The 20,082-nt window shown below is 50.5% G+C and overlaps 1 long non-coding RNA gene across 1 annotated transcript; it reads left to right on the top strand.

Annotated features, from left to right (window-relative positions):
* The first annotated feature begins 7,517 nt into the window (after positions 1 to 7,517).
* LOC141028055 (uncharacterized) lies at positions 7,518 to 14,932 on the top strand. The gene is made up of 3 exons (XR_012190270.1): positions 7,518 to 7,869; positions 9,445 to 9,523; positions 11,037 to 14,932. It is a non-coding gene; the product is annotated as an uncharacterized lncRNA (long non-coding RNA).
* Positions 14,933 to 20,082: the final 5,150 nt, after the last annotated feature.

Genomic DNA, 20,082 nt, shown 5'->3' with positions numbered 1-20,082 from the left:
AGCACTTAGTCTCGGGTTTGGGTTCAACCTTGGGTTTCTTCACTAGAGCAGCAACTGATTTGCCGTTTCATGAAGTATCCCTTCTTTCCCTTGCCCTTCTTGAAACTAGTGGTTTTACTAACCATCAATAATTGATGCTCCTACTTGATTTCTACTTTCGCGGTGTCAAACATCGCGAGTTGCTCAAGGATCATCATGTCTATCCCTGATATGTTATAGTTCATCACGAAGCTCTAATAGCTTGGTGGCAGTGACTTTGGAGAACCATCACTGTCTCATCTGGAAGATTAACTCCCACTCGATTCAAGCGATTGTAGTACTCAGACAATCTGAGCACATGCTCAACGGTTGAGCTTTTCTCCCTTAGTTTGCAGGCTTAAGAAACTTGTCAGAGGTCTCATACCTCTTGACGTGGGCACGAGCCTAAAATCCCAATTTTAGCTCTTGGAACATCTAACATGTTTCGCGACATTTCAAAATGTCTTCGGTGCCTCAATTCTAAACCGTTCAACATTACGCACTGAACTATCACGTAGTCATCAAAACGTGTATGTCAGATGTTCGCAACATCCACAAAGGACGCTCGAGGTTCAGCACACCGATCGGTGCATTAAGGACATAAGCCTTCTGTGCAGCAATGAGGACAATCCTCAGTTTACGGACCCAGTTCGCATAATTGCTACTATCAACTTTCAACTAAATTTTTCTCTAGGAACATATCTTAAACAGTAGAACTAAAGCATAAGCTACGACATAATTTGCAAAGACCTTTTGACTATGTTCATGATAATTAAGTTCATCTAATTATTTAATGAACTCCCACTTAGATAGACATCCCTCTAGTCATCTAAGTGATACATGATCCGAATCGACTAGACCGTGTCCGATCATCACGTGAGACGGACTAGTCATCAATGGTTAACATTTCCATGTTGATCGTATCTACTATACGACTCATGTTTGACCTTTCGGTCTCTTGTGTTCCGAGGCCATGTCTGTACATGCTAGGCTCGTCAAGTCAACCTAAGTGTTTCGCATGTGTAAATCTGGCTTACACCCATTGTATGCGAACGTTAGAATCTATCACACCCGATCATCACGTGGTGCTTCGAAACAATGAACCTTCGCAACGGTGCACAGTTAGGGGGAACACGTCTCTTGAAATTTTAGTGAGGGATCATCTTATTTATGCTACCGTCTTTCTAAGCAAATAAGACGTAAACATGACAAACATCACATGTAAATCATAAAGTGAGATGATATGGCCAATATCATCTTGCGCCTTTGATCTCCATCTTCGAGGCGCGGCATGATCACCTTCGTCACCGGCATGACACCATGATCTCCATCATCGTGTCTTCATGAAGTTTTCTCGCCAACTATTACTTCTACTACTATGGCTAACGGTTAGCAATAAAGTAAAGTAATTACATGGCGTTTTTGATTGACACGCAGGTCATACAATAAATTAAGACAACTCCTATATCTCCTGCCGATTGTCATACTCATCGACATGCAAGTCGTGATTCCTATTACAAGAACATGATCAATCTCATACATCACATATATATAATTCATCACATCCTTTTGGCCATATCACATCACATAGCATACCCTGCAAAAACAAGTTAGACGTTCTCTAATTGTTGTTGCATGTTTTACGTGGCTGCTATGGGTTTCTAGCAAGAACGTTTCTTACCTACACAAAAGCCACAACGGTGATATGCCAATTGCTATTTACCCTTCATAAGGACCCTCTTCATCGAATCCAATCCGACTAAAGTGGGAGAGACAGACACCCGCTAGCCACCTTATGCATCAAGTGCAAGTGCATGTCAGTCGGTGGAACCTGTCTCACGTAGGTGTACGTGTAAGGTCGGTCCGGGCCGCTTCATCCCACAATGCCGCCGAATCAAGATAAGACTAGTAACGGTAAGCAAATTGAACAAATCATCGCCCACAACTACTTTGTGTTCTACTCGTGCATAGAATCTACGCATAGACCTAGCTCATGATAACTACTTTGTGTTCTATTCGTACCACGCGTACATAACTACGCACTCAAAATCCCATGGGTATCGACGGAGGCATACCTAGCTCACGATCCACGGTGCGGCTCGACCAACCCTTGTACACCGGATTCGCAAACCTTCACTTTTCCTTTTCATTTCGGGTTTTTCTCTTTTCGAGGTTTCTTCTGACAACCCGTTTGTCGGACATACCAAGGAGGCAAGGAGCTTTGACGTACAAGGGAATCCCCAGGTGGTCTCTGCTAATGATTGCTATACCTGTTTTACATACCCGCACGCAGCTCGCTCTTGGTCATGGCATGTTAAATAGCCTTATTTGCTTATCGCATTACTTGTACAAGTAAGCCTCGACGTATTAATCACATTACAAATGGTAAATAAATGGTTGCGTCAGCTTATTACTTATTTTTCCCTCATTCCTTACCTTTGTATCTATTACTCATTGCATACGTACACTCTCGTACATTTTACTTCACCAGGGGCTTTCGCGCCCCGCAGTACGGCAATAAAGCCCGAACACCTTTTTTAGTGCAGTTCGGCACCCCGAACTTATAGCATTATATGCATCGCCTCCGAATAATGTCTTTGGTCAATAGTTGGGTTGCCCGGCTCCTGTGCTTACTACCTTATGTTCCGCTATATCGGCTAGGGTAGTAAAGGGAGAACTACTGCGATTGTGTCCCTGTTCTTCCGGACGAGCGCCTCAGTAGAGAAAGCCGAAAACTGACTGTCATGATGCAGCGCGAGCTGGTCAGCTGTTCGAGAGGTTTCAAATCCTTAGATATTTTTTCCGCTTTATGCGAGGAATCGGTTTCTTATCCGGTCAGGTGCGTGTAATGCCCCAAGTTCGGCCTTCCGAATACCAGGGGCTTCGGCAAAATTTTCATTGTCAAACTCCTATGGCTAAATGAGGGCGATAAAGGCCGTATAGTCTGATTGCCTTGTTCGTTGCGCTAAACACCTCCTTTAAGGACCAGAATATGGAGTAAAGAGTGTTTAGATTTATCCCGAACACCCCCGTACTATCTACGTGGGGGCACAAGCCGATGACTGGCCAACCCTCAGATTTCACAAACGGCCGCACAGGAGGTAAAATTTTAAAATCACAAGCATTATATTACATAACATCATTTTTCCATATTACACGACAGGATAATACGAATGTTTTCATGGGAATATAACATCCTTCGTACATTGCTCCGCCACAAGGCGGGATCCCTCCAGGACACCATCAAAATATAACTCGGGTCGGCGGTGCTCCTTGCCCTCAGGCGGCCCCTCGGTCATTAGCTTCTTGGCATCCATCTTCGCCCAGTGCGTCTTAACGCGGGCAAAGACCATCCGTGCACCTTCGATATAGACCAACCGCTTTATAACCTCCAGCCGTGGGCAGGCATCAACAAGCCGCTTCACAAGTCTGAAGTAGCTGGTGGGTATCGGCGCGGCAGGCCACAATCGGACTATCAGCTCCTTCATGGCTAGCTCGGCCGCCTTGTGCAGCTCGACCAGCTGTTTCAGCTGGTCGCTGAAGGACACCGGATGTTCTGGTCCAAGATATTGAGACCAGAACAGCTTCTCCATAGAACTCCCTTCTCCGGCTCGATAGAACTCGGCAGCATCTGATACGCTCCGCGGCAAATCCGAAAACGCACCTGGAGAGTGATGGGTAACGTAGCAATAATTCAAAATTTTCCTACGTGTCACCAAGATCAATCTAGGAGATGCTAGCAACGAGAGAGAGGGAGTGCATCTTCATACCCTTGAAGATCGCTAAGCGGAAGCGTTACAAGAACGCGGTTGATGGAGTCGTACTCGTAGCGATTCAAATCGCGGAAGATCCGATCTAGCGCCGAACGGACGGCGCCTCCGCATTCAACACACGTACAGCCCGGGGACGTCTCCTCCTTCTTGATCCAGCAAGGGGAGAGGAGAAGTTGAGGGAGAACTCCAGCAACACGACGGCGTGGTGGCAATGGAGCTCATGGTTCTCCGGCAGAGCTTCGCTAAGCACTACGGAGGAGGAGGAGGAGGTGTATGAGGAGGGAGGGCTGCGCCAGGGAAGAGGTGGGGCTGCCCTCCCACCCCTCCACTATATATAGGGGCAAGGGGAGAGGGGGAGGCGCCCTAGGGTTTCCCGTAGGGGCGGCGGCCAAGCAGATTGGATCTCCCTAGGGAAAATCCTAGGGAGACTTGCCCCCAAGCCTAGCAGGTGGAGGCTTGCCTCCCATGCCAGGTGGAGGCGCCCCACCTCCCCAAGTAACGTGGGAAAGGGTGTGGGGGGCGCACCGCCCCTTAGTGGGCTGGTTTGCCCCTTCCCCTTTGGCCCATGAGGCCCTCCAACACTTGCCGGGGCTCCCGAAACACCTTTCGGTCATGCTGGCCATAGCCTGGTACCCCCGGAACACTTCCGGACTCCAATACCCTTCGTCCAATATATCGATCTTCACCGCCGAACCATTCCGGAACTCCTCGTGATGTCCGGGATCTCATCCGAGACTCTGAACAACCTTCGGTAACCACATACTATTTCCCATAACAACTCTAGCGTCACTGAACCTTAAGTGTGTAGACCCTACGGGTTGGGAACCATGCAGACATGACCGAGACACCTCTCCGGCCAATAACCAATAGCGGGATCTGGATACCCATATTGGCTCCCACATGTTCCACGATGATCTCATCGGATGAACCACGATGTTGGGGATTCAATCAATCCCGTATACAATTCCCTTTGTCTATCGGCATGTTGCTTGCCTGAGATTCGATCGTCGGTATCCCAATACCTCGTTCAATCTTGTTACCGGCAAGTCTCTTTACTCGTTCCGTAATGCATGATCCCGTGGCTAACTCCTTAGTCACATTGAGCTCATTATGATGATGCATTATTGAGTGGGCCCAGAGATACCTCTCCGTCATGCGGAGTGACAAATCCCAGTCTCGATTCGTACCAACCCAACAGACACTTTCGGAGATACATGTAGTGTACCTTTATAGCCACCCAGTTACGTTGTGACGTTTGGTACACCCAAAGCATTCCTACGGTATCCGGGAGTTGCACAATCTCATGGTCTAAGGAAACGATACTTGACATTAGAAAAGCTCTTAGCAAACGAACTACACGATCTTGTGCTATGCTTAGGATTGGGTCTTGTCCATCACATCATTCTCCTAATGATGTGATCCCGTCATCAATGACATCCAATGTCCATGGTCAGGAAACCATAACCATCTATTGAGCAACGAGCTAGTCAACTAGAGGCTTACTAGGGACATGTTGTGGTCTATGTATTCACACATGTATTACGGTTTCCAGTTAATACAATTATAGCATGAACAATAGACAATTATCATGAACAAGGAAATACAATAATAACCATTTTATTATTGCCTCTAGGGCATATTTCCAACAGAGAGCTCCAAATTCGGGTAAGTAAAAGGAACGCTTCCTTCACAGATTTGCTTTGCATAATGAAAGCCTTACCCGCCGCGATCTTCTTGGACGCTTGGATTTCCTGAAGGGCGCTCTGGGCCTCGGCTCGAGCCTCTTGTGCGCTCCGGCGGGCATTCGCAAGTTCGGACGCTTGCGTCTTAGAATCACGCTCCAAGGACTCGTACTTCTTGACGGCGTCCTAGAGCTCTTGCTGGACCTCGCCGACTCGGGCCTCGTGCTTCTCGCGCGCGGCGCGCTCATTGGCCGCTTTGTCCTCGACCTCGGCTAACGCCTTCTTGAGGGCCGCCACCTCGGTCGTGGCCCCTAACAAACTTGAGGACGCTTCAGTCAGCATGAAACATTCATCCTTCCTAAAATATACGCGCAGGTTACTGCATACCTTGGCTGTCCTCCAGCTGCTTCTTTATGAGGCCGAGCTCTTCGTTGGCCCGCTCCGGGCTCTGCTTCAGGCCGGAGACCTCCGAAGTATGAGCGGCAGCAGCCAGCAGCGACGCCTGCTTATTCACATAGACATCTTATGCTAGACTCCTGCAAAAATTGTTTTGATCCTCTGTTTGGCTTTTTCTTTCCGAACACCGAACAGAGCATCAGGGGCTACTGTCCACACTGTGATATTCTCTCTACGATTATTACCTCAAAGCCTGTTAAAAGGCTAGCGCAAGCCTCGGTCAGTCCGCTTTTGGCGGACTGAACCTTTTCGATCACCGTACCCATGAGGACACGGTGTTCATCCACAATGGAGGCGCCTCGCAGCGCTTCCAGCAGATTATCCGGTGCCTCTGGTTGGACAGAGGTCACCAGCGGAACAGGCACACCCCCTCCTTTCGGGGAAGGCCGTTCGCTGGACTCCGGAGCCACGTAGGTCTCCGGAATGGTATCCGGCTGAGGGCCGAATGAAACTTGGCTCCCATCACCAGTCCCCATGGGGGCTCTTTCCCCCGTGTGTTCGGCGGCCGAGGAGTCATCCTGGGGCGCCACCCTGACGATCTCCGGAACCTCCCCCCGGTCTGGGAAGGTCCATTGGGACACCACCTCGTCATCACCCTTGGGCGAGACAGAGTGAGCGGGCGGTGGAGACATGCTAGCCATCTCCTTTGAGTTTAGCGAACCCTCTGTCAAGGATCGCAGGGAGCCATCGCGGGCCGGACTGTAATGGCATAATTTAAACGTATTAAACTGGAAAGGCCAGGTATTTGGAGGTGCATAGGGTTTTTGGTACTTACGAGGCGGCCCGAGGCTTGGTCCGGGGCATTCGCTCCGGACTGCTATCGACATCCCATGTTGAGTTATCCGCAAGGGAGCCCTTCCCCCTCTTGGGCGCCTTCGCCTCCAGATTTAGGGAGGCCCCCCTTTTCTCCTTCCCCCCTCAGGGGGAGAGCTGCCTTCTTCCTCCTCCTCGCCGTCGTCTTCGGCGACCGAAGAGTCAGTCTCGTCTTCGAACGACATGTCCAAATGTGACACCCGGATAATTAAGCTACAGTAATCCGCTGCTAATGAAGCCACATCACCACGATTACTGTTGTTAGGCACTCGTTGATCCGAAAACGGCTCAAATTCAAATTTAAAACAAAGTCAAAAATAAAAGTTTTCAAATGTCAAAACCAAAATGTGCAAACTGTGGCAAATAAATCATAAGTATTATTAGTGAAGAAACCAAAGTTTCATAAAATGTTTAAGTTTTCAAAAGTAGTTAGAACAGTGGCTTAAACAATATTATAAATGCCTTTTATAATTTCTGGAATAGCAAACTACTTTAAATAAAGTCCAAACATTTTGTGGCATTGTAAATAGTTGCATCTCGAATTGTGGGCCAAGTCTCATTTTTCTTAAAGGTCATTTGCTATTGGAAAAGAAATTAAAACAGAAACTATAAAAGAAAATTATGAAAGAAATGAAAAGGAGGAGGAGGACCTAAGCTAATGGGCTCATTAGCCCACCTAACTAAAGGCCGGCCCAACCTGTCCCCCTGCACCCCTCCCTGTTCACAGGGAGGCTTGGATGCCGGCGATGACCGCCACGGCCGAGGGCGATGCCGTGGCGCCCATCCACCGCGCCCCTCCTATATCTACTCGAAGCCCTCCCCCAAAACCCTAACGCCCCTGCTTCCCACTTCGCCCCTCCCTCTCACCCTCTCGTCGATCTGGAAGAAGCCCGCGCCGCCACCGCCATGGCCGACCTCGTCCTCGTGCCCACCGAGCTCCCCGGTGCCTGAGACCTCGTCCATCTTCTCCGTCGCCGTCCACTACTTCGTCTACGTCCACGAATCGATCCGGAACGCGCCGAGTCGAGCGGAAGATCTTCTTCCACCTCCGGCCACCGCGGCGCCACCGTCGATTCTGGCGCCCTCTGCTGCTCCGTGACCTCGACGAGCCTTTCTTGAGCTCCACGGTGAGCGTGCGGTCATAACCCCTCTGTTCCCCCTCTGTTTCCCTGCACGTAGCCGCCGACACCATCAATGCCGAGCTCCTCGCCGTCGCTAGCATCGCCATCGTAGCCACCGCACGCACCGCTCGCGCTCAAGCCGTGCACCGTGCTCCTGGGTCTCTTACGAGTCCAACGAGCCCACTGGCTCGCTCGCTCTCCCGCAATAGCGACGGGCTCGTCTAGCTCCCGCTCCGGCCGCCGTCGTTGTCGACGCCGAGCCCGTCTCCGACCTCCCCTGCTGCTGCCACTAGCACCGGTCGACGCCCGGCGCTGCCCGCGTCCGATCCACACCGACCACGCGTCAAATGGGCGCCCGAGCGCCGATTCTGAGCACCACCGTCGCTGCATCGCGAGCCTCGCTCCCGCGTCGTCAGTGTGCGCGCCCGCCTCGCCCCAACCACTCCCCTGCTGCCTTCCTCGCGTGCCCTCGCCAGCTCCTCGCCGCGTCTGCTGCTTCTGCTGCGGCCGCTACTGCTTGCCGCGGCTGCTGCTCTGCCGCTACTATTTCCCTGTGCTGCTGCTGCTGCTCATGCGACTGCCGCTGCTTGCTGCTTGTGCTGTCGCTGCTGCTTGCTTTGTTGATGCTGCTCGCCAACCTCTGCCGCTGCTCTGTTGCTGCCGCTGCTACTCTATACTGCTTCTGCTGCTAGTGTCGCGCCGTGCCTAGCTGCTGCTGCCGCTGCTGTTTGTTGGTTGCTCCGGCAGTCCGGCGTGTGTAGCTGCCAAGTTGTTTGCTGAAGAAATAACTGACAAAACTGAACTGCACTAGAGAGCTTGCCCCGTCCAAACAAGGTCATGTGTTATGTGTGCGTTTGGGTCCACAGCCGTGAGAATGGCTTGTGCTATTGCACATCTGGCCGGCCCAACTAGTTTATTTTAGCACTAATCAGACTAACTAACCTCCTATGACATGTGGAGCCCCACAGCTAATTTATCTAATCAACTAGAATAGTTTAGTTACGGGCTATGACATGTGGGACCCCTCCACCACTAATTAAACTGGTTTAAATAATTTATTAACCCATAAGTCATTGACAAGTAGGCCCCACAACCACTATTCACACTTTGACCAGGTCAACCTTTGACTGTTGAGTTGCTGACCGTGTATACTGACTCAGCCACTGGACCCCACCTGTCATTCTAATAGGCTAGCTAAAACTGTGTATAAAAAGTATCTCACTATTTAATTTTTGAATTAATAATGATTTCTGAATATTGCTAAAACTTTAGAAATTCATAGAAAATAATCGGTAACTCGGATGAAAAAGTATTATACATGAAAGTTGCTCAGAACGACGAGACGGATCCAAATACGCTCTTCGTTCGTCCGCCACACGTTCCTAGCATAGCGAACATGCAACCATCCCCTTCTGTTTTGTTTGTCTAAAAATGCCAAACTTCGGGAAAGCATTCCCGGATGTTATCCCCCTTCGCCGGTATCGTGTAGCACCGCGTTAGAACACGTCTAGCTCTGTCTGTTGTCCTGTTATGCTCTTGCTTGCTATATATTTACTGTTTCCCCCCTCTTCTCTCTGGTAGACCCCGAGACCGTTGCTGATGCCATTGTGACCGACTACGTCGACGACGACCCCTTCTTCCCTTTCAGCGGAGCTTTCAGGCAAGCCCCCCCCCATTTGATCATCCCGATATCGCCCATTCCATTCTCTCATGCTTGCATTTGATTTTGCTACTGTAATTGATTGCTCATATTCTGATGCATAGCCTGCTTTTGTACCTGCTATTGTTACCTACTTGCTTATCCTAAACTGCTTAGTATAGGTTGGTTAGAGATCCATCAGTGACCTCCACCTTGTCCTTGTTGCCCCTGCTTCATCATCGACGACTCGATCAACGTGATTGATGACCAGAGCCCGACACCTCACATCACATCACGCCCCTTTTGTTGCTCGACTCTACAGAGTTACCATCGAGTGCCGAGGGTGGAACCTCTTACATCACTCCTGATGAGATCTCTGTAGTGTAGCTATTCGGTCGTGGTCAATGAGGGTGATTTCCTCTTTCACCATTCCCGATACGGCTCTGTCGTGCAACACATCAAGTGTGAACCTCGAGGGTGGATCCTCTTACGTTCACCTTGATGACCACATCGAGTGGAATCCTTCGGGGGTGATTCCTCGGGTTTTCCCCTTGATGTTTGTACACACGGTTACCTTGACTTTACCTGAGACTGTTGTGAAAGCCGGGCGGGCCCGGAGAGCACCCGTGTGATGTGACGGTGGCGGCTGGCTGTTTAGCGGTATCACCCAGGAGGGGTGATAGCTCCGGGCTTGTCCCGACAGCCGTCACTACTTTAATTGTTAATGCACTAACAGGTTTGGGTATTTGTCCTGAATTGGCCTTTGGCCTTTACGCACTAACCACCACGCGAGAATAGATATGGGCCTCGACGTCGCAGTATCAGCCGAAGCTTTGTCAGACGTCCAGTTCAGCATGGCGGCATGGTCGGATCGTGCTGGCCATCCGAGGCGGTGCTGGTATCCACCCTGCGCGCAACTACCCAGAGTGCAACGGGCGATGGGCCCAAGACCCCGGGGCGCTTAGGATGTAGACCGGCGGGGACCTCTCTGCTGAGCCTAGGTAGGGCTGCGACGTGTTGATCTTCCGAGGCCGGGCATGACCCAGGAAAGTGTGTCCGGCCAGAGTGATCGAGTGTGTTGGGTAACGTGGTGCACCCCTGCAGGGAAGACATATATTCGAATACCGTGTCCACGGTAATGGATGTTCAGACTTGTATCCTGATCTTATACAACTAGAAATGGATACTTGATATGTGATGGATATGTGGCCCCGGGATTGCTTTCTCGCAGGGAGTCGAGGAAGGATCTCTGGGCATTAATTCTACAACATGCTTGTTAATTATAAACTGCTATTCTTTACTCTTCTACATGCTGCAAGATGCTTGGAGCTGCTTGAAGATGCTAGTCTTCGATAGGCTAGGCCTTCCCCTCTATTCTGGCATTCTGCAGTTCAGTCGACAGATACAACCCTTCCATTTGATACCAATGCATACTTAGTATAGATCTGATGCTTGCGAGTACTTTCGATGAGTACTCACGGTTGCTTTGCTCCCCCTTCCCCCCTTCTTTCTTCTTTCTGGTTGTCGCAACCAGATGGTGGATCCCAGGAGCCAGATGCCACCGCCAACGTCTGCTACTACCCCGAGGATGCCTACTTCTACGTGGGGACCACTAAAGACCAGGAGTAGTTAGGAGGTCCCAGGCAGGAGGCCTTGCCTCTTCGATCGTGTTGCTTTTGTGCTAGCCTTCTTAAGGCATCCTTGTTTAACTTATGTCTGTACTCAGATATTGTTGCTTCCGCTGACTCTTGTGTATCGAGCTATGTATTCGAGCCCTCGAGGCCCCTGGCTTGTAATATAAAAGCTTGTATTATTTCAATTTGTGTCTAGAGTTGTGTTGTGATATCTTCCCGTGAGTCCCTGATCTTGATCGTACACATTTGCGTGTATGATTAGTGTACGGTCGAATCGGGGGCGTCACACCGAAGCACCCTTTCGGCGAAGGCCACTCCTGGTCCCTTTGGTCGACTTCTTGGCCTTCTTCTCCGGCACATCATAAGGCGCCAGAAACAACATCCTCGTCAGGAGTGGGGTTTCCTCATCTTCGGGTAGCGGAGCTGGACAATTAATCCGCCCCGCTATGTCTGTCCAGGCCTAAAAGTAATTGATAGGAAGGCTTAGACTCCTTCCCCAAAACATGCCAGTAAAAGCTATGCCTTGAAAACATGAAAAAGCTTACCGAATTGGCCTGGCGCTTTAAGCTAAGCCCACGATCCTCGGTCGTAGCCGGCGGTGTCTCGCCGGCCTTGAAGAGCACTTTCCAGATGTCTTCGTGCGTCGTGCCGAAGAGCTCTAGCAGCGTCTGGTGCTTGGTCGGATCAAACTCCCACAAATAGCAGGTCCGGCGTTGGCACGGAAGGATCCGGCGGATGAGCATAACCTGGATCACATTGACAAGCTTGATCTTCTTGGTTATCATGTTCTGGACGCACGTCTGGAGCCCAGTCAGCTTGTTCGAAGATCCCCAGGTCAGGCCCTTCTCTTGCCAGGAGGTGAGCCGCATGGGAACTCCGGATCGGAATTCGGGGGCCGCCGCCCAGTTGGTATTGCGCGGCTCGGTGATGTAGAACCACCCCGATTGCCATCCCTTCACCGTCTCCATGAAGGAGCCTTCGAGCCAGGTGATATTGGGCATCTTGCCCACCATGGCACCTCCGCACTCTGCTTGTTGGCCGCTCACCACCTTCGGCTTCACGTTGAAGGTCTTCAGCCATAGGCCGAAGTGAGGCGGGATGCGGAGAAAGGCCTCGCACACGACTATAAATGCTGAGATGTTGAAGATGAAGTTGGGGGCTAGATCATGGAAGTCCAGCCCGTAGTAAAACATCAGTCCGCGGACAAACGGGTGGAGAGGGAATCCCAGCCCGCGGACGAAATGTGCGAGGAACACCACCCTCTCATGAGGCTTGGGGTAGGGACGATTTGTCCCTTGGCCGGGAGTCGGTGAACGATCTCCTTGGCCAGGTATCCGGCCTCTCGGAGCCCCTTGATATCTCTCTTCTTAACGGAGGAGGCCATCCACTTGCCCCCAGCTCCGGATCCGGACATGGTTGGAGTGCTTTCTCGGGCGGGGAAAGCTAGAGCTTGGGTGCTAGAGCTCAAGAATGGAGGGGCAGAGGAAGGAGAAGGCGTGGGTGAATGAGGACGAATCCTTATCCCCTTATAAAGGCCGCGAATGTCAAACGCCCCCCCACTCGCCCTAAAACTCGCCTATTCCCAAGGGTTGTGCAAACGGCACGGTTGGGTTACCCACGCCCGTATTGATGAGAATCCCGCAATAAGGGGACACGATCCCTGCTTTGACAAGACGTGCCAATGACAACCGCGTCTCGGAACGTGGAGCGGCAGACGAAAAACGGTTCGAAATTACAACCGGACAGATATGATGTCATGTTGCAAAAAGTTGTTAGTGGATTGGACTCATGTAAAATTGTCTTCTCTCTGCGGTTGTGTGTGGTGTGTGTGTTACAGGTCCGGACGCGTCGATACGTCCGAAGACAATCCTGGAGTTCGGAAAGGGGAACCCGCCTTGCAATGTCGAAGACAAATCTGCGCGCCGGACTCCTCGTCATTGAAGCCAGGTTCAGGGGCTACTGAGGGAGTCCTGGACTAAGGGGCCCTCGGGCATCCAGCCTGTTAGCCATGGGCCAGACTGATGGGCTGTGAAGACCAAAGACTACACCCGTGTCTATATAAACCGGAGGACTTAGTCCGGAAAGGGAGAGACTCATTACCATAGTCATACATGCTAGACTTCTAGGGTTTAGCTATTATGATCTCGTGGTAGATCAACTCTTGTAATACTCATATCCATCAAGATCAATCAAGCATGAAGTAGGGTATTACCTCCATAGAGAGGGCCCGAACCTGGGTAAACATCGTGTCCCCTGTCTCCTGTTACCATCGACCTTAGACGCACAGTTCGGGACCCCCTACCCGAGATCCACCGGTTTTGACACCGACACCCCCCGCAGTCAATCTTTCCTCTTCGAGGCCGGACGATGGATGGACGAATGTCTCCTCTAAGAAGAACCGCGGGCGCACCTCCGACCTACCGGGCAATAGCAGGGCCCCTCCGCCCCTCTCCCTGGATCGCCGGACTACATTCAATGCGGCTGGTGGACGCGAGGCCTTCTTAAGCTGCTTCCACGGCGGCTGTTTTCGATGCCTCAGCAAGTTCCATCGCCGGAAAGATTGTAGAGATCCGCTTCACTGCATAATCTGTGAGCGCCTTGGGCATTTTTGCCGCGAGTGTCCACAAAATCATCGAAATGGCCTGGGCAGCCCCACTGCAGCTAGGCTAGGTCCATTCGCCTCTCGCCCCCTAGTAAGCTCCTGCCTGCACTTCCCCTCCCTGCCGCCACCGTGAACTCCTTTGCCACTGCCGCCGTACCAGCCGCTCACCCGACCCGCGCCTCTGATGGCCGAGCTCAGCCTGGCGGACCCCGCGCGCCGGCCTTGCACCAGTCACAAGGTGGGAGTTTCCTTAGTGGAGGTGGAGGGGACATCTTCCTCATGCAGCATGCGGTGACGCTGCGTGCTCTGGATGGGGTGGCGGCCACATCCCCGATGGCGGTCGGGCGTGCTCTCGAGGCCCAGCTCTGCGTCCCGCCCTACCAGCTGCGGGTCACTGCTCACCAGCCTGAAGACTTCCTCGTCATCTTCACCCAGCCGACTCACTAATACGTCCATTTTGCATCATGCTTTATATCGATATTTATTGCATTATGGGCTGTTATTACACATTATGTCATAATACTTATGCCTTTTCTCTCTTATTTTACAAGGTTTGCATGAAGAGGGAGAATGCCGGCAGCTGGAATTCTGGGCTGGAAAAGGAGCAAATATTAGAGACCTATTCTACACAACTCCAAAAGTCTTGAAACTCCACGAAAGTCAGTTTTGGAATATGTAAAAAATATTGGGCGAAGAAAGCACCAGAGGGGGGCCACCCACCATCCACGAGGGTGGGGGGCGCGCCCTACCTCGTGGGCCCCCTGGCAGGCCTCCGGTGCCCATCTTTGGTTATATGAAGTCTTTCGCCCTGAAAAAAACAGAAGGAAGCTTTCGGGACGAAGCGCCGCCGTCTCGAGGCGGAACCTGGCGAAACTAATCTAGGGCTCCAGCAGAGCTGTTCTGCGGGGGAAACATCCCTCCGGGAGGGGGAAATCATCACCATCGTCATCACCATCGTCATCACCATCGATCGTCTCATCGGGAGGGGGTCAATCTCCATCAACATCTTCACCAGAACCATCTCCTCTCAAACCCTAGTTCATCTCTTGTATCCGATCTTTGTCTCAAAACCTCAGATTGATACCTGTGGGTTGCTAGTAGTGTTGATTACTCCTTGTAGTTGATGCTAGTTGGTTTATTTGGTGGAAAATCATTTGTTCAGATCCTTTATGCATATTAATACCCCTCTGATTATGAACATGAATATGATTTGTGAGTAGTTACGTTTGTTCCTGAGGACATGGGAGAAGTCATGCTATAAGTAGTCATGTGAATTTGGTATACGTTCGATATTTTGATGAGATGTATGTTGTCTTTCCTCTAGTGGTGTTATGTGAACGTCAACTACATGACACTTCACCATTGTTTGGGCCTAGAGGAAGGCATTGGGAAGTAATAAGTAGATGATGGGTTGCTAGAGTGACAGAAGCTTGAACCCTAGTTTATGTGTTGCTTCGTAAGGGACTGATTTGGATCCATATGTTTCATGCTATGGTTATGTTTACCTTAATACTTTTTTGTAGTTGCGGATGCTTGCAATAGGGGTTAATCATAAGTGGGATGCTTGTCCAAGGAAGGACAGTACCCAAGCACCGGTCCACCCACATATCAAATTATCAAAGTAACGAACGCGAATCATATGAGCGTGATGAAAACTAGCTTGACGATAATTCCCATGTGTCCTCGAGAGCGTTTTCCTTTATATAAGAGTTTGTCCAGGCTTGTCGTTTGCTACAAAAAGGATTGGGCCACCTTACTGCACCTTTTTTTACTTTTGTTACTTGTTACCCGTTACAAATTACCTTATCACAAAACTATCTGTTACCGATAATTTCAGTGCTTGCAAAGAATACCTTACTGAGAACCTCTTGTCATTTCCTTCTGCTCCTCGTTGGGTTTGACACTCTTACTTATCGAAAGGACTATGATAGATCCCCTATACTTGTGGGCCATCACTCACCACGCCAACGCAGTGCGTCGCGGCACCGTGCGCGTCGACGGCGCCAACCTCGCCATCCAGTCTTGGCGCAAGGACGACCACGCCGGCTTCGCCACCTTCGACCTGCATGTCCACTGCGTCATTGAGCACATGCCCATGCAGTACTGGTCCATCAGGGGGCGCAGGAGGTGTTCGGTGATACGTCTCCAACGTATCTATAATTTTTGATTGTTCCATGCTATTATATTATCTATTTTGGATGTTTAATGGGCTTTATTATACACTTTTATATTATTTTTGGGACTAACCTATTAACCGAAGCCCCTGTGCAAAATGATGTTTTGCTTATTTCAGTGTTTCGCAGAAAAAGAATATCAAACGGAATCCAAACGGAATGAAACCTTCGGGAGAGTGATTTTTGGAACAAACGTGATCCAGGAGACTTGGAGTGGACGTCAAGAAAGAAGCGAGGACGCCACGAGGCAGGGAGGCGCGCCTGCCCCCTGGGCGCGCCCCCCACCCTCATGGCTCCCTCGCAGCTCCACCGACCTACTTCTTCATCCTATATATATCCATATACCCCGAAAACATCCGGGAGCACCACCAAACCCTATTTCCACCGCCGCAACCTTCTGTACCCGTGAGATCCCATCTTGGGGCCTTTTCTGGCACTCCGCCGAAGGGGGAATTGATCATGGAGGGCTTCTACATCAACACCATACACTACTGGAATCAGGGATTTTGTCGTCTGCCAGTTCTTTGCCGTCCGCTGGCAGGCGGCAAAGAAGGTCTTTGCCATCAGCTACCAAAAAGCAGACGGCAAACAACTGGCAGACGGCAAAGAAGTTCTTTGCCATCTGTCACTTCTTTGCCGTCTGCTAGCTGACGGCAAAGAATCTTTGCCGTCAGTTGGCTGACGGCAAAGAGAGAGGTGGCCCCCACTAACGAGCCGATTAGAAAAAACTTAACGGCCCCCTCTTTGCCATCTGCGACGGCAAAGGCTAACTAACCTAACCTAACTAACGGCCGATCGAGGCCCCCGCCCGTTACTCCTATCTGTTTCTCTCCCTTTCTCCTCCCCGACGCCACGCCACCAGATCCAGCCACCGCTGCCCCCGCCGCCCGGCGCCGCCCCCGCCACCGCCCCCGCTTGCCCCGTCGCCCCACCACCCCGCCGTCCCCACCCCACCCGCCGACGCCCCGTCGCCCCACCATCCCGCCGCCCGGCGCCGCCCCGCCCCCGCTTGCTCGTCGCCCCACCACCCTGCCGCCCCCACCCCACCCGCCGACGCCCCGTCGCTCCACCATCCCGGTGCCCCGGCGCGCCACCACGTCGCCGGCCCACCCGCCCCACTGCCCCGACCGTCCCATTGCCCCGGCGTGCCACCATGTCGCCGGCCCACCCGCCCCACTGCCCCGACCGTCCCATTGCTCCGGTGAGTTTTTTTCTATTTTTTCATTTTTTTGCTGTTTAATTGTTAGTGATAGATTTAGTGCTAGATATGTGTTATATAGTGTTAGTGTTAGAAGAAAAGAAGAAAAGAAGTAGAAGAAAAAAGAATATGTAGAAGAAAAGAAGAAGAAAAGAAGTAGAAGAAGTAGAAGAAGAAGAAAAGAAGTAGAAAAAAGATGAAAAAGAAGAAGAAGAAAAGAAGTAGAAGAAGAAGAAAGGAAGAAAAGAAAAGAAGTAGAAAAAAGATGAAAAAAGAAGAAAAATAAAAGAAGTAGAAGAAGTAGAAGAAGAAGAAGAAGAAAAGAAGAAACGAAAAGAAGTAAAAGAAGTAGAAAAAAGATGAAAGAAGAAGAAGAAGAAAGGAAAGAAGAAGAAGAAGAAGAGAAAGAAAGAAAGAAGAAGAAGGATAGAAGGAAACACCCCGACCCCCTGACCCGACACCACACCCCGACACCCCGACCCCCTGACCCCTCTGACCCCGACACCCCGACCCCGACACCACACCCCGACACCCCGACCCCGACACCACACCCCGACCCCCTGACCCCCTAACCCCGACACCGACACCACACCCCGACAACCCGACCCCGACACGACACCTCGACACCCCGACCCCGACACCCCGACACCGACACCACACCCCGACACCCCGACCCCGACACGACACCCCGACCCCCTGACCTCCTGACCCCGACACCCCGACCCCGACACCAGACCCCGACACCCCTACCCCGACACGACACCCCGACCCCGAAGCAGCACCCCAACCCCGACACGGCACCCCGACACCGACACGACACCCCGACCCCCGACACCTCCCGAAAAGGTGCTCTTTGGCCGTCCAGAGGCCGACAGGGTCATATATTTGTGAATTATGAGTTAGGTCATATATTTTTCGATTTTGTTATGAAAAACATTATATATAATTGTGTTGATCGGGTAGATTTAAATGTGCAGTTGTTTCATCGCTGCGTGGTTTGGTGTTCGAAGACCTCGCCGTGCGTTTGACGAGCTCTGCCCCTTCGTTCGTGGGTGAGCACAAATGACATGTCCTCCTCCCCCATTAATTATTTGCTCTGTTCCAGTGTTCGTGCCGATGAAACTTGATAGCTAGCTATATATGTGTCTTGAATCATCAGTATACGTAACCAATATGTGTCTCCCGTTCGAAAGCATTATAGTTATAAATATGCATGCATTTGCATATTTATAACCTTGATTCTTTCGAATTGTCCAACGCTATCCATGGACAGCCCGAGTATGTGTAGATTGGGTTCGTTTTCCCATATGCTTTGCTCCGGATCCGACGCATAAATTTCGTCAGTGCCTCCCCTGTTCAAAATTGAAGATATTTGGTCTCAAGAGTCATGATTGGCACATATGGATTGAGCGGGTAATGCCGGTGATGTTGCGTGGCTTCATCCCTGAGGATGAATGGCTAGTACTGGCAGAACTCAGCTATTTCTTCCGTGTTCTTTGTGCGAAAGAACTATCGCCTGGCGTGCTAGAAGAAATGGAAGAGTTGGCGCCGGAGTTGATCTGCAAGTTAGAGAAGATCTTTCCACCGGGCTTCTTTAATCCAATGCAGCATTTGATTTTGCATCTCCCGACCGAGGCAAGATTGGGGGGGCCCGTGCAAAATCGCCGGTGCTACCCAACTGAGAGGATGTAGAAGATGCTTCGACAAAAATGAAGGCGGCAAACTTAGAATTGAAGCATCGATGGCTGAGGCATTCATCACTGAGGAGGCGGCAAACTTCGTGACGGCACACTACGAAGCCAAAAATCGTCATTTGCATAATCCGAAGCCTCGGTACAATGCTGACGAACCTCAAAAGGGTGGATCCAACCTCAGCCTACTCAAAGGGAATCTCGCACCAGCCAGTGGTTCGAAACCAGTATCTTTGGATAACGAAGAATGGCGGACTATTACGTTGTATATCTTCAACAACCTGACAGAAGTGCGGCCGTACATCGAGTAAGTTCTCGGTACATTGTTTCACAACTTCTATTTCCTTTGAACTGCTCTTATTCCTGGATATTTCATACAGTCGATACGTCGCCATATTCTCGTATGGAGCGGTAATCCAAAAGGATTCCATCAAAGAGTATGAGCTTCTCGCAAAGCAAGGAGGCGGCTATCCCAGTTTCATCTCTTGGTTCAAACAAACGGTAATTTCTATTAGACCATTTCATTACATTGCTAATTTCTGCCTAATGCAACAATCCTTTCGTATTAAACTTGTAGGCTAATTCAGAGTCTATGGACGCCGAATTGAGACAAGTCGCTAATGGTTTTGACTATAAGGTCCGTTCATTTGACAAATACGACATCAACGGGTATCGCTTTCGTACCTATGGCAAAGAGCTATCTAGGGCCGACCGAAAGTCTACAAATTGTTGTGTATCTGCTATCGGCGAAGGAGGTACCGAGTATTATGGGAGAGTTGAAGCAATTTATGAACTTATATTATATGGTGACAACCCACCGAATGTCGTACTCTTCAAATGTTATTGGTTTCAGCCGAAGGAGACTAGAAGGACTCATGAACATATAGGGCTAGTTGAAATCAAACAAAGAACCCATTTAGATGTTCCTGATGTCTATATTACGGCTCAACAGGCGACCCAAGTATTCTATCTACCATGGGCCTGCCAAACTAATCCAAATCTGAAAGGTTGGGATGTCGTTTATGAAGTGCCGCCACGTGCTAGACTATCTCCCCCAAAGGAAGAGGATTATGAACCTCACATTAACCCAGACACATATGAAGGAGAATTCTTCCAAGAGACACGTCTTTCCAAAAAAGCGTTTCAAGAAACGCTATACTTCACCCCAAAATATTGAAGTAGACAGCGACAGTGAATCCGACATCAACCCAGAGGAGGAACAAGAAGAGCCGGAACAAGAAGAGGTTACTGTTGCGGATGACCTGTCAATGCTTGACCGAT

The sequence above is a fragment of the Aegilops tauschii genome, chromosome 7, assembly GCF_002575655.3.
Source record: "Aegilops tauschii subsp. strangulata cultivar AL8/78 chromosome 7, Aet v6.0, whole genome shotgun sequence".
NCBI classification, from domain to species: Eukaryota; Viridiplantae; Streptophyta; class Magnoliopsida; order Poales; family Poaceae; genus Aegilops; species Aegilops tauschii.
The sequence above is the reverse complement of the archived record's forward strand: the minus strand, read 5'-3'. Positions and strand labels throughout refer to the sequence as shown.